Here is a 16,506-nt window from a genome sequence, read left to right as displayed (position 1 = left end):
AGCCACAACTACTGAGCCCATGTGTCACAACTGCTGAGCCTGCATGTCACAACTGCTGAAGCCCGCGTGCCTAGAGCCTGCTCTCCACAACAAGAGAAGCCACCACCGTGAGAAGCCCACGCACTGCCACAAAGACCCAATGCAGCCAAAAATAAAGAGAGAGACTGGGGAGACAGGGTGGAGCTTTCTGGCTTCTGCGGTGCTTCCTGGTAATAAGGACCAATCAGATTAGCCACTGCCGGGTCTCACAAATCTGTAAAATTACTGCTCCAGTAAGGAAGAGCAAGTGAAGGATAGAGAGAAAAATGCAAAGTACTTTTCTCCTCTTTCTCTCCCTTCCCTGCTTGGGGAAAAAAATCAGAAGTCTTCCCCTGACCCCAGCTGTGGATCGTGAGCTTTGAGGAACTGGCCTTCCGTGCTATCATTGTTCAACTGTTTGTCCTCATGAACAGCCGCGCCCACTCGCAACACTGCCTAACCCTGAAAAACACAAAAGATCTCGGAGAAGCATTTCTTTCCAGCTCTACATCTAGCTGCTAAACTATCTGTTTCTATTACTGCTCATTCCAATAACAAGAGATTTAACAGGTATTAGACCACAACCACCCATACTAAGCACCAGCTGAATTCAAACAACATGAGCTGTGCTCTGACCTTGTGATGCTTTCAGAGAACAGTTGCCTCCTCTTTCCTCTTCGAGAAAGTTGGTTTCTAGGCTGAAGAGTGACTCATGTTTTGCATCTGTAAACTCCTTTGGGGATTCCTCTGCTGTGCCAGGTGGCCCGTGCCCATCTTTTCCCTTAGGGTCAGCAGGTAAGGCCGCATCTGCAGTTTTGATAAAACATTTTGTGAAATTATTTACTACTCATAATTACACTTCTGTTGACAAATGAAATCTAATTCCTTAGGCTATCATTTACTTTTAAGCAAATTCAGGTAGAAGACATAAGTTTCAAAACTGAGCTTGACTGCTGACCTAGTACATGTAAAGATGTTCAAATCAGCGTTGATATAACAAATAACTAGAAAAAATGATTTCGTCATTTCTATCGAAGGGGTACTAATTAAATTACCACATATTATTTACAATGGAATACTATGTGATTAAGCTAATGTGAACCCACAGTTACACACGTTATATCATTAAAGAAAAAAGTAACTTACAGAAATGTATGAGGCCATTATGCACATACACACAAATATATATTCACTCATATATCCATAAAAAAGTAGCCTGGAAGGTTCTATAAAATGTTAAAGGTGTTCATCCCAGGGTGGAGGAGATATACGTTAACTATATTACCCTCTTAAATTTTTACAGTAAATATATATTACTTTTATAATTTAAAAAACCAAACTTTTCATTTTTAAAAACCTAAAACATGAAAGAAAAATGGAAAACCAACAAAATTTAAAAAGTCCCTAAGTCTGAGGCAACGATTTTTTTATCCGAGTACAAGTGATGAATGAAAATACTAAGAATGGTGTGTGACACCTTAGAGACAAAAATACAGTAAGGCAAATAGGCATTAAGATAACAGAATATAAAAAGTTCCCCAGATATATTCAGACAATGGACTACTATTCCAGTAATAAAAAGAAATGAATTACTAATATGAACTACACGGATGAGTCACAACAACATGAGGAGCCAAAGAAGCCACATGCAAAAGGGTACTTATTGTGTGCTTCCATTCATATGAATTTCTAGAAGAGAAAACACTAATACATAGTGAAAGAAAGCATGTCAGTGGTTGCCTGATGCCAGGCCTGGGAAACTGACTGTAAAAGGACAAGAAGGAACTTTTTGCAGGTATTGGAAGTGTTCTGTATCTTGACTTTGGCGATGACAATATAGACAGACACATCTGTCAAAACTCATCAAATTACATACTTAAAATGGGTACACCTTGTTGAATGTAATTCATACTTCAATAAAGTTGATTTTAAAGTTAAATTAAAAAGTCACCTATGGGGACTTCCCTGGTGGCACAGTGGTTAAGAATTCGCCTGCTAATGCAGGGGACGTGGTTTCAAGCCCTAGTCTGGGAAGATCCCACATGCCGCAGAGCAACTAAGCTCGTGCGCCACAACAAGAGAAGCCACCACAGTGAGAAGCTGGCGCACCGCAACAAAGACACAATGCAGCCAAAAATAAATAAATTAATAATAATTTTTAAAAGAATAGTCACCTAGATGTCCGAGTGAGACAGAGTTCCTTTCAGCTTTCAATCCCAGCTCTTCTCTGAAGCCTCCCCTCATGTACCCTGGCAGCATGTGACCACTTTGCACCTCTTTAACACCTTATATTTATCGGTTCCATTCAGATTTGATGCTTGAAAAGTTTTGTATATTTTATGTCTATCTTCCACTAAACTTGGTTCCTCTAAGGCAGGAACAATCATCTCTTTCATAAATTGAGACCATTACAAAAACAGAATTATGTTCCCTTTCCTCTCAATCAGGGGAATTTGAAGTAGGATTGATGAAATCCTGGAAATCATAAGCAAAAACGTCATTTCTGCATTTTTATGGCCAGAGGGTCCTGTGTTTTCATCAGATTCTTGAAGATATCACAGAGCCCAACAATGTTAAGAATCTCTGCTTTGAATCCATGTGCTTTCACCCAGCTCTATGGTACAAGGCACCCTGCCCCTGGGGCAATCTGTCTGTGGTCCCTGCAAAGATGATAAACCCACATCAAAGACACTTACTCTTCCGCGTGTCAGTAGACTCTACTGCCGTCTCTTCCTCCACAACGATGTCACTATCGCCGTCTTCAAGATTCATTTCTGTCTCATCTGTAACACTGTCTTCTTCCTCTTCCTCCTCCTCATCTTCCTTGGAAACATCCTTTAACGTGGCAAGTAGTCTGTTGTAACCAGAAACTTGTTCTGGTTCACTCTATGCTTCACTTTCAGAACTTGGAAGTATCTAAACCCTCTGACTAAAAGGAAAATGGGGATTTTAAAAACAAAAATTATATTGTTCTTGTTGCTACCCCACGACTATCATCAGGCCCACAGTGGAACCAAGTTCAGACTTTTCTAAATAAAAACTAGCTTTTCTGCAAATATGCAATCCTATCTATTCAACCAAACCTAGCACCAAATTTGTTTAAAACAGCTAATCTAGCTATGATTCTAGAAGCTCTTCCTCTTCTTTGAACTGCTAATGTTCCACGTGGGAAGACAGCAAACTAAACACATGGAGCTTTAGGTTATAAGGCGATCTAACCTATGTGTCAGCCACTTGGCACCTTTAAAGGAGCAACAGGAAAACTTACAACAAAAAAGTGTACTTTATTTCTGAGTCCGTGGTAATGAAATAAGACCTTTGATGATTTTGCACTCTATTTTATGTTAAGCAAACATGACATTCCCTCTTAGGATTCACCAAGAGCCCTCTGGTAAGCCTCCTTAACAGGTTCTAACAGGCTACTCTCTCAGGACAGTTTCATACTCTATACTATATTAGTTATCACAATGGCATCTTAACAGACATCTGCACTTAAAACTAAGCAATATTACTAAAATATAGCTTACATCTAAAATCAGAAAGAGTGGAAATGTAGCCAAACATTATTACCATATATAATCTTAAAAGTAACCGTCCAGAATCTACTATCATAAAGAAGGTATAAAGCATTACCAGTTGACAAGTCTGTGGTTTTGCTTCCTTTCTGGAAACCCTGAGAAGAAACAGGCAATGTTAAACTTTAACTACTAGTATGTAGCAATTAGGAAAAGCCTAATGATACAACTTTAAATGAACATGGCAGACTATACCGTTATAAATACATTATATCTATTGTCAAGTTAAAAACTCCATATGCATTTGGACAGGTTTTGTAAGGATATGCCAAATAGATAATAATAGACGAATGAAAAGGTCTAACAAGACCACATGACAAATACTACAGTCACACAGTAACAGGCTCTCATCCAAAAGATGGGAAATTTTGGCAAATACAAGCCCTCGGGGTTCACCTTTTCTAGCAAATTTCTTAAGTAGATTATCCCTCTGTTGATAAAGCAGCCCAAAGGGGTGGGATGAGCACTAAGATCATAACTGAGAGTCTGGACACTTATAGAGGAACCCACAACTACCCAAACATTAGTTTCCTCATGGTCATTGAATACATAGGTGATGTCGAGGGTCCCAAGCAATTCTATTTTTTTTTAACTTATTTAATTTATTTATTTTTGCCTGCTATGGCTCTTCGTTGCTGCGCCCGGGCTTTCTCTAGTTGCGGCGAGCGGTGGCTTCTCTTGTTGCAAAGCAGGGGCTCTAGGCTCGCGGGCATCAGTAGTTGCACCACCCTGGCTCAGCTGCTGTGGCTCGCGGGCTCTAGAGTGCAGGCTCAATAGTTGTGGCGCACGGGCTTACTTGCACCGCGGCATGTGGGATCTTCCTGGACCAGGGCTCGAACCCCTGTCCCCTCCGTTGCCAGGCGGATTCTTAACCACTGCGCCACCAGGGAAGCCCCCAAGCAATTCTTTAAAAACATATAAAACGAAAACAAGCTTATAAAATCTCCGCCCAATCGCCACACGGGAGGCGTGCCGTCTAGCATAAAACTACAGGCTCAACAAAGGGTAGGAAGACCGGTGAAGAACCCCATCTCAGGCGGGAAGCCGTCAGGATCCCCGGGCGAGCTAGGCCGGCGCCGGGGCAGCGTGGGACGCGGCGGGAGCTGCCCTGTCACTACCCCCGGGGCACCGGCGGACCAAACGCGGGGACACGCGGGCTCCCACCGGGAAAGGACGCCGGCAGCGCCGGTCCCAGACTTGCCTCTCCATACGTGTCACAGAAGGGATGCTCCTCGCCGAAATCCCTTAGATGCTTCTGCTTTTTAGTTAGGGAGCTGAGCAGCTGGCTCCGGCTCCGGCTCCGGCTCCGGCTCCGGCTCCGGCTCCCGCTCCCGCGTTTGCCCATGGGGAAGACGGCAAGTCAGCCAACCTCCAAGAAACGCGTCTTGCACCTGGAAGTAGTCTCGTCAACCCACTCACGCGGGCTTGCCAACGGCGCTTTACGGCGGAAGCAGGGTGCCATAAAGCAGACCCGCTTTACGTCGCGCTTGTACGACAGGCATTAGAACTTCCTGTTTCCCATTCCGCCCCCTAGCGAGGCTCTTTGGAAGCACGTGCACGCATGCGCAGCTTTTCTCTGAGCCCCGTAAGGAAGACAGGCAGGCAGGGAGGCTTCGGGCTTCCCCAGGTGGGTAAATGGGTGGGTGTACTTTGTGCGTCTGTTTTGGCTGTGAGAATCAGCCTGCATAAACGTGTAGTGACTGAGATGGTTGAATGCAGTGCCTTTATATTATGCCATAATACAAATACCAACTAACATTTAAGGCTGCCGGTGCATCTCAGTTCATCCTCACAACAACAGTAAACAAATAGGCCTTGTTAATAAGCCTGATATTGGAGATGAGAAAGCTGATGCTTACAAAAGGTTACATACACACTAGCAAGAGAGGAGATGGAAACCTAATTCTCTCTGATGCGACCACAGGCTTTTCCCACTAGGATCTGCCACATGCGTGTGCCATGTGAAGAATGAGGACGCAAGGCTGAGATTCCCGCCCTTTACCCTACCCCCTCATTTTCTGAAAGGATTGCAAGGGCCCTTGGTAACAAATCTGTTCTGGCATTTTTCATGTTAGAAAAGCAAAAACACATCCAGAGAGGTAAAGTGACTTTCCTAAATCACCCGGAGAGTCGATGTTAGAGAAAGCAGTAAAACTCAATAAAGTGTCTCAAAACTGAATTGGGGCAAATTGGGATGGAAAACTTTTAAAGGGTAAGTAACTTTTCTATATCTGGGTCGTGGTGGTGGTTACACCTTGTATACAATTACCGAAATTAATCAAACTGTACCTTTAAAATTGGTACATTTTAATGCAAGTAAATAATAACCTCAATAAACAAAGAGGGAAAAAACAGCGCAACTGGACTTAATACTCTAGAGACAGGCAGAGTGTGCAGGGATACTTAAAAACCACAGGATAGGGCTTCCCTGGTGGCGCAGTGGTTGAGAGTCCGCCTGCCGATGCAGGGGACACGGGTTCGTGCCCCAGGTCTGGGAAGATCCCACATGCCGCGGAGCGGCTAAGCCCGTGAGCCATGGCCGCTGAGCCTGTGCATCCGGAGCCTGGGCTCCGCAAGGCTCCGCAAGGCTCCGCAACGGGAGAGGCCACAACAGTGAGAGGCCCGCGTACCGAAAAAACAAAACAAAACAAAAACCACAGCATAAACACAGAGACACTTTGTTTCTAATAGTAACTTACAATGTCAATCATAAACCACAGAATTCACCTGAATATTTAAGGTAAAATAGGAGCCATCAAAGATAGTGTTCACTGCCTCTGCTATTAGACGAGCGTCTGTGAGAGAATTGGACCTTTGTCCAATACCATGTCACACCTATACAAGTCACACTACAACTATTCAAATCCTAGTTTTCTCCTTCTGGGGACCATCTACTCCTAATTAGATTCTGGGAGCTTAGGGTAGGGGAGGGAGGCAAGGGGGAGGGAGGATCAAGAAAATATGCAAACAGCAGGTAGTGCCAGCTGATGGCCCAGCCGAGGAACCCAGAAACAAACACACATCTGTCTTCTGTCTCATTTCAACATAAAAAGTACAGTCACTTACGTAAACAAAAGGCTGCTTGCAAATCTCATCATACATACTAAGGCACTAACCACAGTATAACCTGGCTATGACAATAAAGTCATACAATGTTTTTTCTCCTCCCACCCTATTCCAAGTGCCCCAGCTTCCCTCCCCAGAGGCAACCAGTTTCTTGGTGTTCTTCCAGAGATCTGCTATAAAAAGCTATACTCATGAGCACTTGATGTGACTCTTTACTCTCTCCTGCTTTCCATGTCATTGTAGTCCTATGGACAGGTCTAGACTGTTCCCAGGTTCAGACACAACTGTGCCCTAGCTCCACCCAAGTGGTCTCATCATTGGCTCACTGAGCCCGCTTCTGAAAATATTTATATTAGCCTTTGACAACATAAAAGGGGATGCTTTGTGAAATTTTAACCTGAGACTTCGCAATTTAAACATATTTTTCATGCCTCCAGTGAAAGTTCTCTTAGTAAAACCCACACAAAGAAGATGCGTGTGCCAACTAGTGAAGGCCCTGGGAAAATTGTAATAAAGGCAAAATTTGTTCTTCCCTTTCTTCTTCCCATGCTCAGCCCTTCCTTTTCCATCCTGCAGGGTTTTCTTTGCCCTTTGCCCTCAGGGACTCAGTATTTTCAGGGGTAAAAACAATCCAGGAAATAATCTTTTATACTAGTTTGTAAAGAGAGGCTGATGAATTAATGTTACTTGGGTATTTCAATTCGGGGAGACTCCCTAGGATAACGATCTCAAGGGGTGGGAGGGCGGTGGCTGTCCCTTAAGACAAGATGGTCAGAATATTCAGAAAAGTGTTAGTTTTTCTTTATTAAAAACTTTTTCTTTGGAAAATTTCAAGTATATACAAAAGTAGACAAAAGAGTATAATGCACTCCCATGTTCCCATCCCTTGGCTTCAATGCAAGGCCATCTTGTTTCATTTATATGCCCACCCACTACCCCTAACTCCCGCCCCTGTATTATTTTTGAAGCAAATCCCAGACATTGTATTATTTTATCTGTAAATATTTATTTCTAAATATCTAAAAGATAAGGGTTCTTTCTTTACCATAGCTACAATGGCACTATTTCACCTAAAAAAAAGATGATAACAATTATTTAATATCATCATGTAACCAGTCAGTATTCAGATTTCTGATTGTCTCATAAATGTCTTTTTTTTTTTACACTGTTAGTTGAACATGTTCTGCTATTCTCTGTGTTTCTCGCGAATACATTGTGGGATTTAGAACTTTGATCAGATTTCATGATAGCTGATATTTTATACTTCCATCAGGAGGCGTATACCGTCTGGTTGCCTTTCATTTTGTGATGTTACCAGTCATTGGTAGTCAATGTCTAAATTCGTTAATTCATTAGAGGTCACATTCTAATTCTATCATGAGGTGATATTCTAATTCTATCATTTCTTCTTCACTTACTTGCTGGACTATTTCTATGAAAGCAAGCTTTTCCTTCCCCTAAATTTTGCTTACCCAGTGGTACTGTTTGTATAGGAAAAGCAGAAGAAATGCTTGATTCTCTCCCTTCATTTACTAATTTTCAACACAAGGAGTCAATTCACTGGATCTTCTAATGTTGACCAATCAACTTTTTTAAAATTTTTAGTATCATTATGAACTCATGGAATTACACAAATTGATGTGTTTTAATCCCTTGCAAATATTATGGTGTACATGATTGGAAAGAGCTTATTTGACATATAGTGATGTATTTGAAAAGACAAACTATGTCCTAATACAAACCACAGAAAGTAAACAGTCGTCTATCTGAGATTCTCAACAGAGCAGGAATGGGAAGGTGGGGAAGGAGCACAATTTGAGGATACAGATCAGATGCTGGGGAAGTTTGAGCTTTGAAATTTATGTGATAATATAAGTGGTAACAAGGGCACATGTATTCAAGATATGTTGACAGGGAGCCATAAATAATCCAAAGGTATGACTCTCTAATTATGAAAGCTCCGACACCTCAGCTACTGATTTGGGAAGATTCTGGGGAAGGTGTGTGTGCACCCACACATCTGTCTCCTCCTAGATGCCTCAAATCAGACAGTCTCCTCCACCACATGTATGCATACATGTCTGTATACACCCCAAAGCCATCCAGCCTCTTCCTGAGAGTGCTGGCAGAAATCCATAAATGAATCTATCTCACTTTCCAACCCAGACAATGAAACAGACTTTGGCTTGGGACTTTAGGAGAATTCTCCACTAACGTGTTCAGAATTACTTGTTTCTGACTCTCTTCTTATCCTTGGACCAAGCTGAGCACTGGTAAGTGTTCTCAGAGAAGCAGCTTTCTTTATTCCAAACTTGGACCTGTATAAGAGGAGGAGGAGGAAAAAGAAGGCTCAGTAACTCCCTTGGAAGTACGCTGCCCACCTGGGGCCCTCCCTCCAAACTTCTTCCCTTCAGCACCAATCTAACAGCCCACTTCCATCTCCCCTGGCAAAGAAAGTTGTCACTGGACCTGCAGATAAAAGAGCCAAACAAGAAGTTACAAGTACCATGAGCGTGAAGGTTCATAGTCCTGATTTCAAATATGTTTCCCTGTTGGGACAGAGCAGTGTCCTGATTTTGACTTTGGTCAGCACCAAACTACCTATCCTTTGATTATCTATGGCTATGATATGAGATCGTGGATATGAAAGCTCTCTGAAATTGGACAAGTGCTGTGTGGATGGGAGGGCTTCTCACTGCTATTATCGGCTTTTTGTTTCCTCCTGTAAATCATTCTCTCCAGGCCTCAGTCAAGTCCTTGAGGGCAGCAAGGCGCAGGCCAGACAGGAACTCCTGTAAGTCAGGAGCTCCTGGCACAGGGCTAGGGGCAGGGTGATCTCCACAAGCAATGGAGAATGTGTTGACTTCAGAAAAATGAGTTATCTGGGGATACAGGATCATTGGGTGTCAGTGAGACAAAAAACTGGACTTCTGTTCAGTAAGACTGATTGACCAAATGTGTTTTATCGTGTCTCCCTCCCCAGGCCATTCCAGTAAAATGACAATGAAGGAATAAAAAAAAAAGATTTTAACCCACAAGGGTAAGAGAGGACAAAAGCACAGGCGGGGAGATAAGATGGATGAAAGATTTCAACAGGAAATATTAGGAGGTGAAGTATTATGTTAACAAAAATAAGGAGTGGGGAGGGCTGATATTTTGATTAGAAAGCTTTCAGTACTATTTAATTTTTAAAGCAGATATATATAAAATTTAAGAAAAATATTATTATAAGTATTTTTTTTAAAGAAAGAAGCAAGAGCACCTGGGACTCAGGAGAGACCTGGGTGTCAGATCTTTCTTTGGTACTTGGTGACAGCAGAGCTTGTCACCGTCTCTGTCTGAGCCTGAGCCCCTTTATCTGAAGGAGCTGAACAAATCCCACAATCACCTTCTAGTTCTAACAATTCCTAGTTCTACAAGTAACTTATAGAGGCAGCACTGACGTCCTCAGAAAAACCACCTGTGCTTTGGAATTAGTCAAAAGTTGTCTCAGATTTCCCCTTTCAATTCCTAGCTGTGTGAGCTGGCTGGGCCTCAGTTTACTCAACTCATGCATGAGGATACTGCCTATTTCTCAGGACTGACAGAAGGATTAAATGAAATAAGTAAAGCAACAAATAAGTAAAGCAGCAAATGTATGTTTTCTCAACTGCTGCACCTCCCATATTTAGGCAAGGATCTGGCACAGTTCTGGTCACCAGGCATTGGTTTAATTAAAACCTGAAGAGTTCAGAAATGAGTTACTGTATTATTTATTCTTGGGGTAGGGAGAATGTGAAGCACCTCATTTCTGTTGATTGTATTAGGGGCAAGGTCCAAGTGTGGATATCAGAGCCTAGTGAGTAATTCCTTTGAGGAGAGGTAGCTAACTAAAGGGTAGACAAGGGAGGGCATGAATGAGAGGTTCTTTGACCAACTACCTTCCATCCCTCCACCCCTCCACTGTGGGGACTTTCTCTTAACAGTGTCGACATACACAACCTCAACCTAGATTAGCCTCCTATTCCATTACCTGTCGTTCTGCAGAAAAGGTAAAGATGGTGTCCACAGGGATTTCCTCTCTCTTGAGTGGCTCTGGACTGGCACACTGATTTTCCACACTATGGGCTGCCTTCCACACTAATTTCTCCACATCACTTAAAACTTTGGTTGCATAGCATTCAAACAGGTCATTCGATCTGGATGCTGCTCCTAGACACCTACAGCTCGACCCCCCTCCTCAATTCCCAAAGTCTGAATCCCAATTTGTCTGAGTTGAACTGAGGCCTACAAGGTGACTAAATGCCGTGGAGGGTTAGCCCAATCCAGGAAGAAAGGGAAGATGTACATACAGATATAAGAGTTCAGTGTTGATCTCGTGTAACCCCTGACCACGAGCGCATCCGGGTCAAGATCAGAAAGGATTTATATCTTTTCTCAGACAGACCCAAACCAGAGCCCTGGGCCCATCCCACATGAGACACAAGCATCATTCCTTCATTCATCCTTCAGTAAATATTTATTCAGCGCCTCTTATATGCCAGACAAAATCCCTGCCCTCATGAAACTTACTGCCTCCTACTGTTTTCTTTCATTCCTACTGAAGCCCTCTGTTTAAACCTTCCCATGTGTATCCTTCTACTATTGTGGCCCCATCCTATCCCCTACCCTAATCTATCCTAAGCCCCTTTGTGAGCTCTGATCGGTTTACTCTTCTGGTCAAAAACATTCTGTGGTTTCCCAATGTTTATTGAATCAAGAAACTTGATTCACTCATCCAACAAATGTTTATTGCATGTCTACGATGGGTCAGGCTCTGTTGTAGGTGCTGGGGATACAGCGGTGAGCAACAGATAAAAACTTCTGCTCTTATAGTGCTTATATTCTAGTGGGGGAGATAGACAATAACCAAGATAAACAAGTATGATAAGTAAAGCATGTTAGTTGGTGATAAGTTCTAAGAGCAATAAGGCAACAGGTCAGGAAGTGGAGGGGGCGAGGGAGAAGTAAAATTTTAGATAGACTAACCAGCAAGAAGAAGACATCCAAGTAAAGATCTAAGAAAATGAAGGAGGGAACCCTGGGGATAGCAGAGGGAATATGGGTCCAGAAGGAGAGGCTGGCAAGTGCAAAGGCCCTGAGGTAAGAGCACACTTTAAAGGATGAGCAGGGAGGTCAGAATGAGGCCCAGTGTCTGGCAGAGTGAGGAGAGAGGGGAGACGGTTGGGATGTGAGATCTGAGATCTAATAGCTGCAGCTTTTACTCTGATAGAGATAGGGGGCCACTAGGGGTTTTGAGCAGAAAAGTGATGTGGGGTGACTTGTCTTGCAGGATCACTCTGGCTGCTGTGTTTAAAATAAAGAGAAAGGAGAAAATGGCCAAGCAGGGAGATGAGTTGGAAGGCCCCTTGCTGGCCCTCTTCTGTTTGTCCAATCACATCTCTTACTATTCTGCTACCCTGTAGCCCTAACAGACTCTTCTTCCCCGAACACACTTGGCAGCGGCTGACCTATCATCCTTGATGAAGTGGCCTCCACTTCGAATAATAATAACAACTGGAATAATAGCTGCTACTTATCCAGCATCAATAATTCCATTCAATTTTTTAAAAAGTATTGTCTAATTTCACTTACAGACATTATTTCATTTAATGTTTATATTTTGTCCCCACTTATTGGGAAAGCTGAGGCTTTTTACAAGTTGCCACCAATTGGAAGGTCCCTGGGCCCAACCATAAGATAAAGAACACTTGATTCCCTTTTGGTCTCAAGTGGACCATTTGCATCTTTATGGGTCTCCAGACCACGTGACCCTCTGGGCATTTCCTCACAGGAAGCCTGCACAAAGGGAGAGGGAGGTGTTTAGGATGACCCTTAAATGTCAATATTAATTATCTGGATAGAAAAACAGAAACAAAGGACATTTTAGGCAAAGAAAATAGCACTGCACAGGTTCAGAGGTACCACATGGGAGGGTCAAGAAACTGCAGTTTACTGGTGTGTAGCATTTATAGGGATGCATTAGGCAGGAAACAGATCTGGAAGGCCTTGAATGGAATGTCATATCAAAGAGCTAGACTTTCTCCTATTTACAGTGAGGGAACATTGAAGGGTTTTAGGTAAACAAACAAGTAAACAAAAATATTGTTTAAGCTTTAACAAGGTAAGAGTGTCCGGGAATGCTGAGGACTGTGTCTACTTGGAAAGCATGCATTCCTTGTAAAGGAAGCAGCCAGAGTTCTGGCTGATGGTTGCTGTACAGAAAGACAAGCCCAGTTTTGCCACTGGGAAATCTGGATTTTTATATAAAATCTTCCAATTTTTATATGTTTGCAACAAGTTTTTAAAAATTTTTGATTACGTATAAAATTTTAATTGTATATAAAACCCCCCATAGGAGCTGCCCTCTGGGGGCTTCTGCCTGGAGTATAAGTAAGCTCCAGGAGGACAGGGACTTTGTCTTATTTCCACTGTGTTCTCAGTGCTTGCCACAGAGCCTGGCACACAGTAGGTGTTCATACATGTTTGCTAAATGTATATGTATGTGTTAGTTATTAGTATTCGTATTGTACGCTTGAGGCTCATGGAGGACAATAGATGACACGGGAAGTGGCCACACTCAGGTTCAAGTTCAAATCTCTGAACTTGGAAATAGACAAAATGTCTTGCAAGAAAGATGGATTAAGGTAGACTAAGAGTAGAAGAGTAGAAACAGCTCTTCGTCAGCCCCTTACACCACCCCCATCCCCTATCCAGGATGTGGGGACGGCTCAGATGGCCTGTGTGTGGCTCCACTTGATTTTAACCCCCCTGGGAAACTTCTGATGCCGTTCTCTGGGACTGTTTTCCCTCTCTTATCTCATTCAGACCTAGGAATCAGAGATGAGGCAGCCCACTCACCACCTGTCCCTCCCCAGCACAGTGACATCTGTAAAACGTTGAGTTGCTAGCAGTAGCAGTTTCTTCTGGGTCTTTCAAAATCAAACAAAGACCCACCAGATCTTGCTGTCCAGGATCCTGGATGACTAAATCCCTAGGGGTACCAGGTAGCTACCAGGCTTTTTCTGATCTAGTTCACTCTTTTACAAACATTATTAGCAGAGCTGCTCATGGCTGCTGCATACATAGAAATGAAAGGAGGGGGGCTGTACAGCAGAAACTAACACAACATTGTGAAGCAACTCTACTCCAATAAAAATTAATTTAAAAACAAGAAAGAAAGGAAAGGAGGTGGGAAAACAATAGAGCCAGTGAAGGGGGATTTGGGGAAATAGAATATCAGTGTTTGAGGCTTCTAAAATCAGAGTCAGGATTTCTGCTAAGATCTACTCAGTTGCCATAAAATCAATCCTTCCTTCCTTTCCTTCTTTCTTCCTCTCTTCCTTCATCAAATCAGACAATAGTTTAGTCAGTCAAGAAACATTTGTTGTTCAGTGTTCAACAGACTCCCATAATTGGCAGGGAATGATTTGAATGATGCCCATGAACTGTGTCACATTTTATTCATATATTCATACACTTTCAATTTATTCAGAAAGGATAAGGAAAGAAGGAAACACTAGCATGTTTTGCCAACTATTACAATTCACAGGGGAAAGCTGTTGTTCCTCTCTACAGTTCTAAGAGTAATTTACCAATTTCTGGACTCTTTCCAGAATCTTGTATTTGAAGGCACAGTCACGGCTCAGTGCACTGCTTTCCTTTTATTTATTTATTTATTTATTTAATTCATTCACTCATTTATTTATAGCTGCGTTGAGTGTTCGTTGCTGTATGCGGGCATCCTCCATTTGCGTCCAGCAGTGGCTACTCTTCATTGCAGTGCATGGGCTTCTCATTGTGGGGGCTTCTCTTGTTGCGGAGCACGGGCTCTAGGTGCATGGACTTCAGTAGTTGTGGTGTGTGGGCTCTAGAGTGCAGGCTTAGCAGTTGTGGCGCACGGGCTTAATTGTTCCGTGGCATGTGGGATCTTCCCGTACTAGGGCTCGAACCCATGTCCCCTGCACTGGCAGGTGGACTCGTAACCACTGCGCCACCAGGGAAGCCCGGCAGGCGGATTCTGAACCACTGTGCCACTGGGGAAGTCCCCATAGGCGACTGTTTAATTTAACTTTAAAATCAACTTTATTGAGGTATGAATTACATTCAACAAGGTGTACCCATTTTAAGTATACAATTCGATAAGTTTTGACAAATGTGTATATTTATATTGTCATCGCCAAAGTCAAGATACAGAACAATGGGCCATGCCTCTGTCCCCATGACTGTTACTTAGACAAGCCTGTGGTAGGCTGAGGCAGGGCTCTGCTGTCTCTCAGGTCCTGTGTCTTAGCCTGTGCCTGGGTGGGCACGTCAGGTTGGTCTCATTCTGCGTCCTGACTGCCTTTTTTGGTCCCAGTGCCATTCTTCAACCAGCGGTGCCACTGAAGTTGAAATTTTAATCCTCATTTGGTTCTGTTAGCTATTCTAGACAAGAGGAAGAAGTAGCAGGTAGAATTTGGGCAAAAACCGCGTTCTGAACTCAAAAAAAGTTAAAAAAAAAAACAAAAAAACCCTGGAGGAAACATTAGGAGGCTTGACTATCCTAAAGTTTCTCTGGTTGTTTGGTCTGTACTGATATATTATCACCTAGAATTCTTATTTCCTATTGTTCACCTTTATCTTAGGTCTTAATATAAGGTGCACTGCATTTGAAGTTTTACTACCTGGGTCCCTGAATGGGTCATTTAACTTTGCTTCTTACGTGAGTGGGGCTGGAAGAGAAGGTTGGGTGGCCAGTGCAGAGCACTGACCCTGCCATTTTGATCATTTGTTCACCTCAGTTGAGTGTTGAGCATTTACATTTGTCTTCCAGTGCAGGTTAAATCAGACGTGGTACCTGCCCTCAGGGATCTTGCAGTCTAGTTAGGTGAGGTAGGACATGCACATATATGTGTTGGTGTGGATAACTGAGGGCAGGGTGGGGCGCTTGAGAGAAAGTGATGACTGTCTATAGGGGACCAGAGATGGCTTCTTTGGAGCCAGAACTGTGCCTGACACAGTAGGCTCTTGGGAAATAGTTATTTATTGTGAGTCAGGGGGTAACATTCAACGGATACTATTTGGATATATAGAAATGCGGTGAACAAGAGGATAGAATTTTCAGTTAAAGGAAGGAAAGCCACAGTGGCAGAAGAATTTGAGAGCCATGTAATTCAAAAATTACATTAGAGAGGTAGGTTAGAGGTGTATGTTGAATTTCAGTCCAAGAAGTTTCTTCAAAGGTTTTTGAGGTGGGGAATAATGTGATTAAAGAAATGCTTTAGGGAGATGAACCTGTCAGAAACTTTTAAGCTCTGGACTGGGATAAATGATGGGGAAAGTTGATGGGGAAAAAGATGAGTTAACATCATGAAAACAGGATGTCATTCACAGGGGAAGACTGGAAAATCCCTGTCATTTGCCCTAAGTGTTCTAATATTCTTTATTTCTGAATTAGATCCATTTGCACAACATGTAAACAAAGAACTGAAAGAAAAAGAAATCCAGGCTGTTGCCACAAATCCCAAAACTACCCACCAGCTAAAAGCAAGCAGTGGTCTTGGGTTTTAGTGGTCTCCCTGAATGTATGATACACACCCGTGGCAGATGGCTTGAGAGGGAGCAAGATAGAGGAAGACTGGAAGAGCCCAGTAAGGCACAGGCATAGCTAGAAAAGGCACTGGGAAGCTGGAAGGTGGGGACCAATAAGATAAGAATGCTTTGGAGACAGGTACACCAGGGTTTAGACCAACGTCTGCAAGGGGCTATCTCATGACCTAAGGCAAGTTAATCTACCTTTTTAATCTTCACTGTTCTCATCTGTTAGAGGGGGACAGTAATGCCTGCA

General features: G+C 42.9%; 1 pseudogene across 1 annotated transcript in view; it reads right to left on the bottom strand.

Moving 5' to 3' along the window:
• LOC309797515 (U3 small nucleolar RNA-associated protein 25 homolog) overlaps nt 1–5,055 on the bottom strand; it is a 29,285-nt pseudogene extending 24,230 nt beyond the window's left edge. Inside the window, exons 1-4 of the transcript in view lie at nt 4,805–5,055; nt 3,652–3,691; nt 2,715–2,947; nt 655–825 (exon numbers count right to left, since the gene is read on the bottom strand). The product of the transcript in view is annotated as a U3 small nucleolar RNA-associated protein 25 homolog (transcript). The remainder of the gene's footprint in view (nt 1–654; nt 826–2,714; nt 2,948–3,651; nt 3,692–4,804) is intronic.
• Between the last annotated feature and the right edge of the window lie 11,451 nt (nt 5,056–16,506).

Source organism: Mesoplodon mirus, assembly GCF_964341445.2.
Source record: "Mesoplodon mirus genome assembly, contig: HAP1_SCAFFOLD_680, whole genome shotgun sequence".
NCBI lineage: Eukaryota > Metazoa > Chordata > Mammalia > Artiodactyla > Ziphiidae > Mesoplodon > Mesoplodon mirus.
The sequence above is the reverse complement of the archived record's forward strand: the minus strand, read 5'-3'. Positions and strand labels throughout refer to the sequence as shown.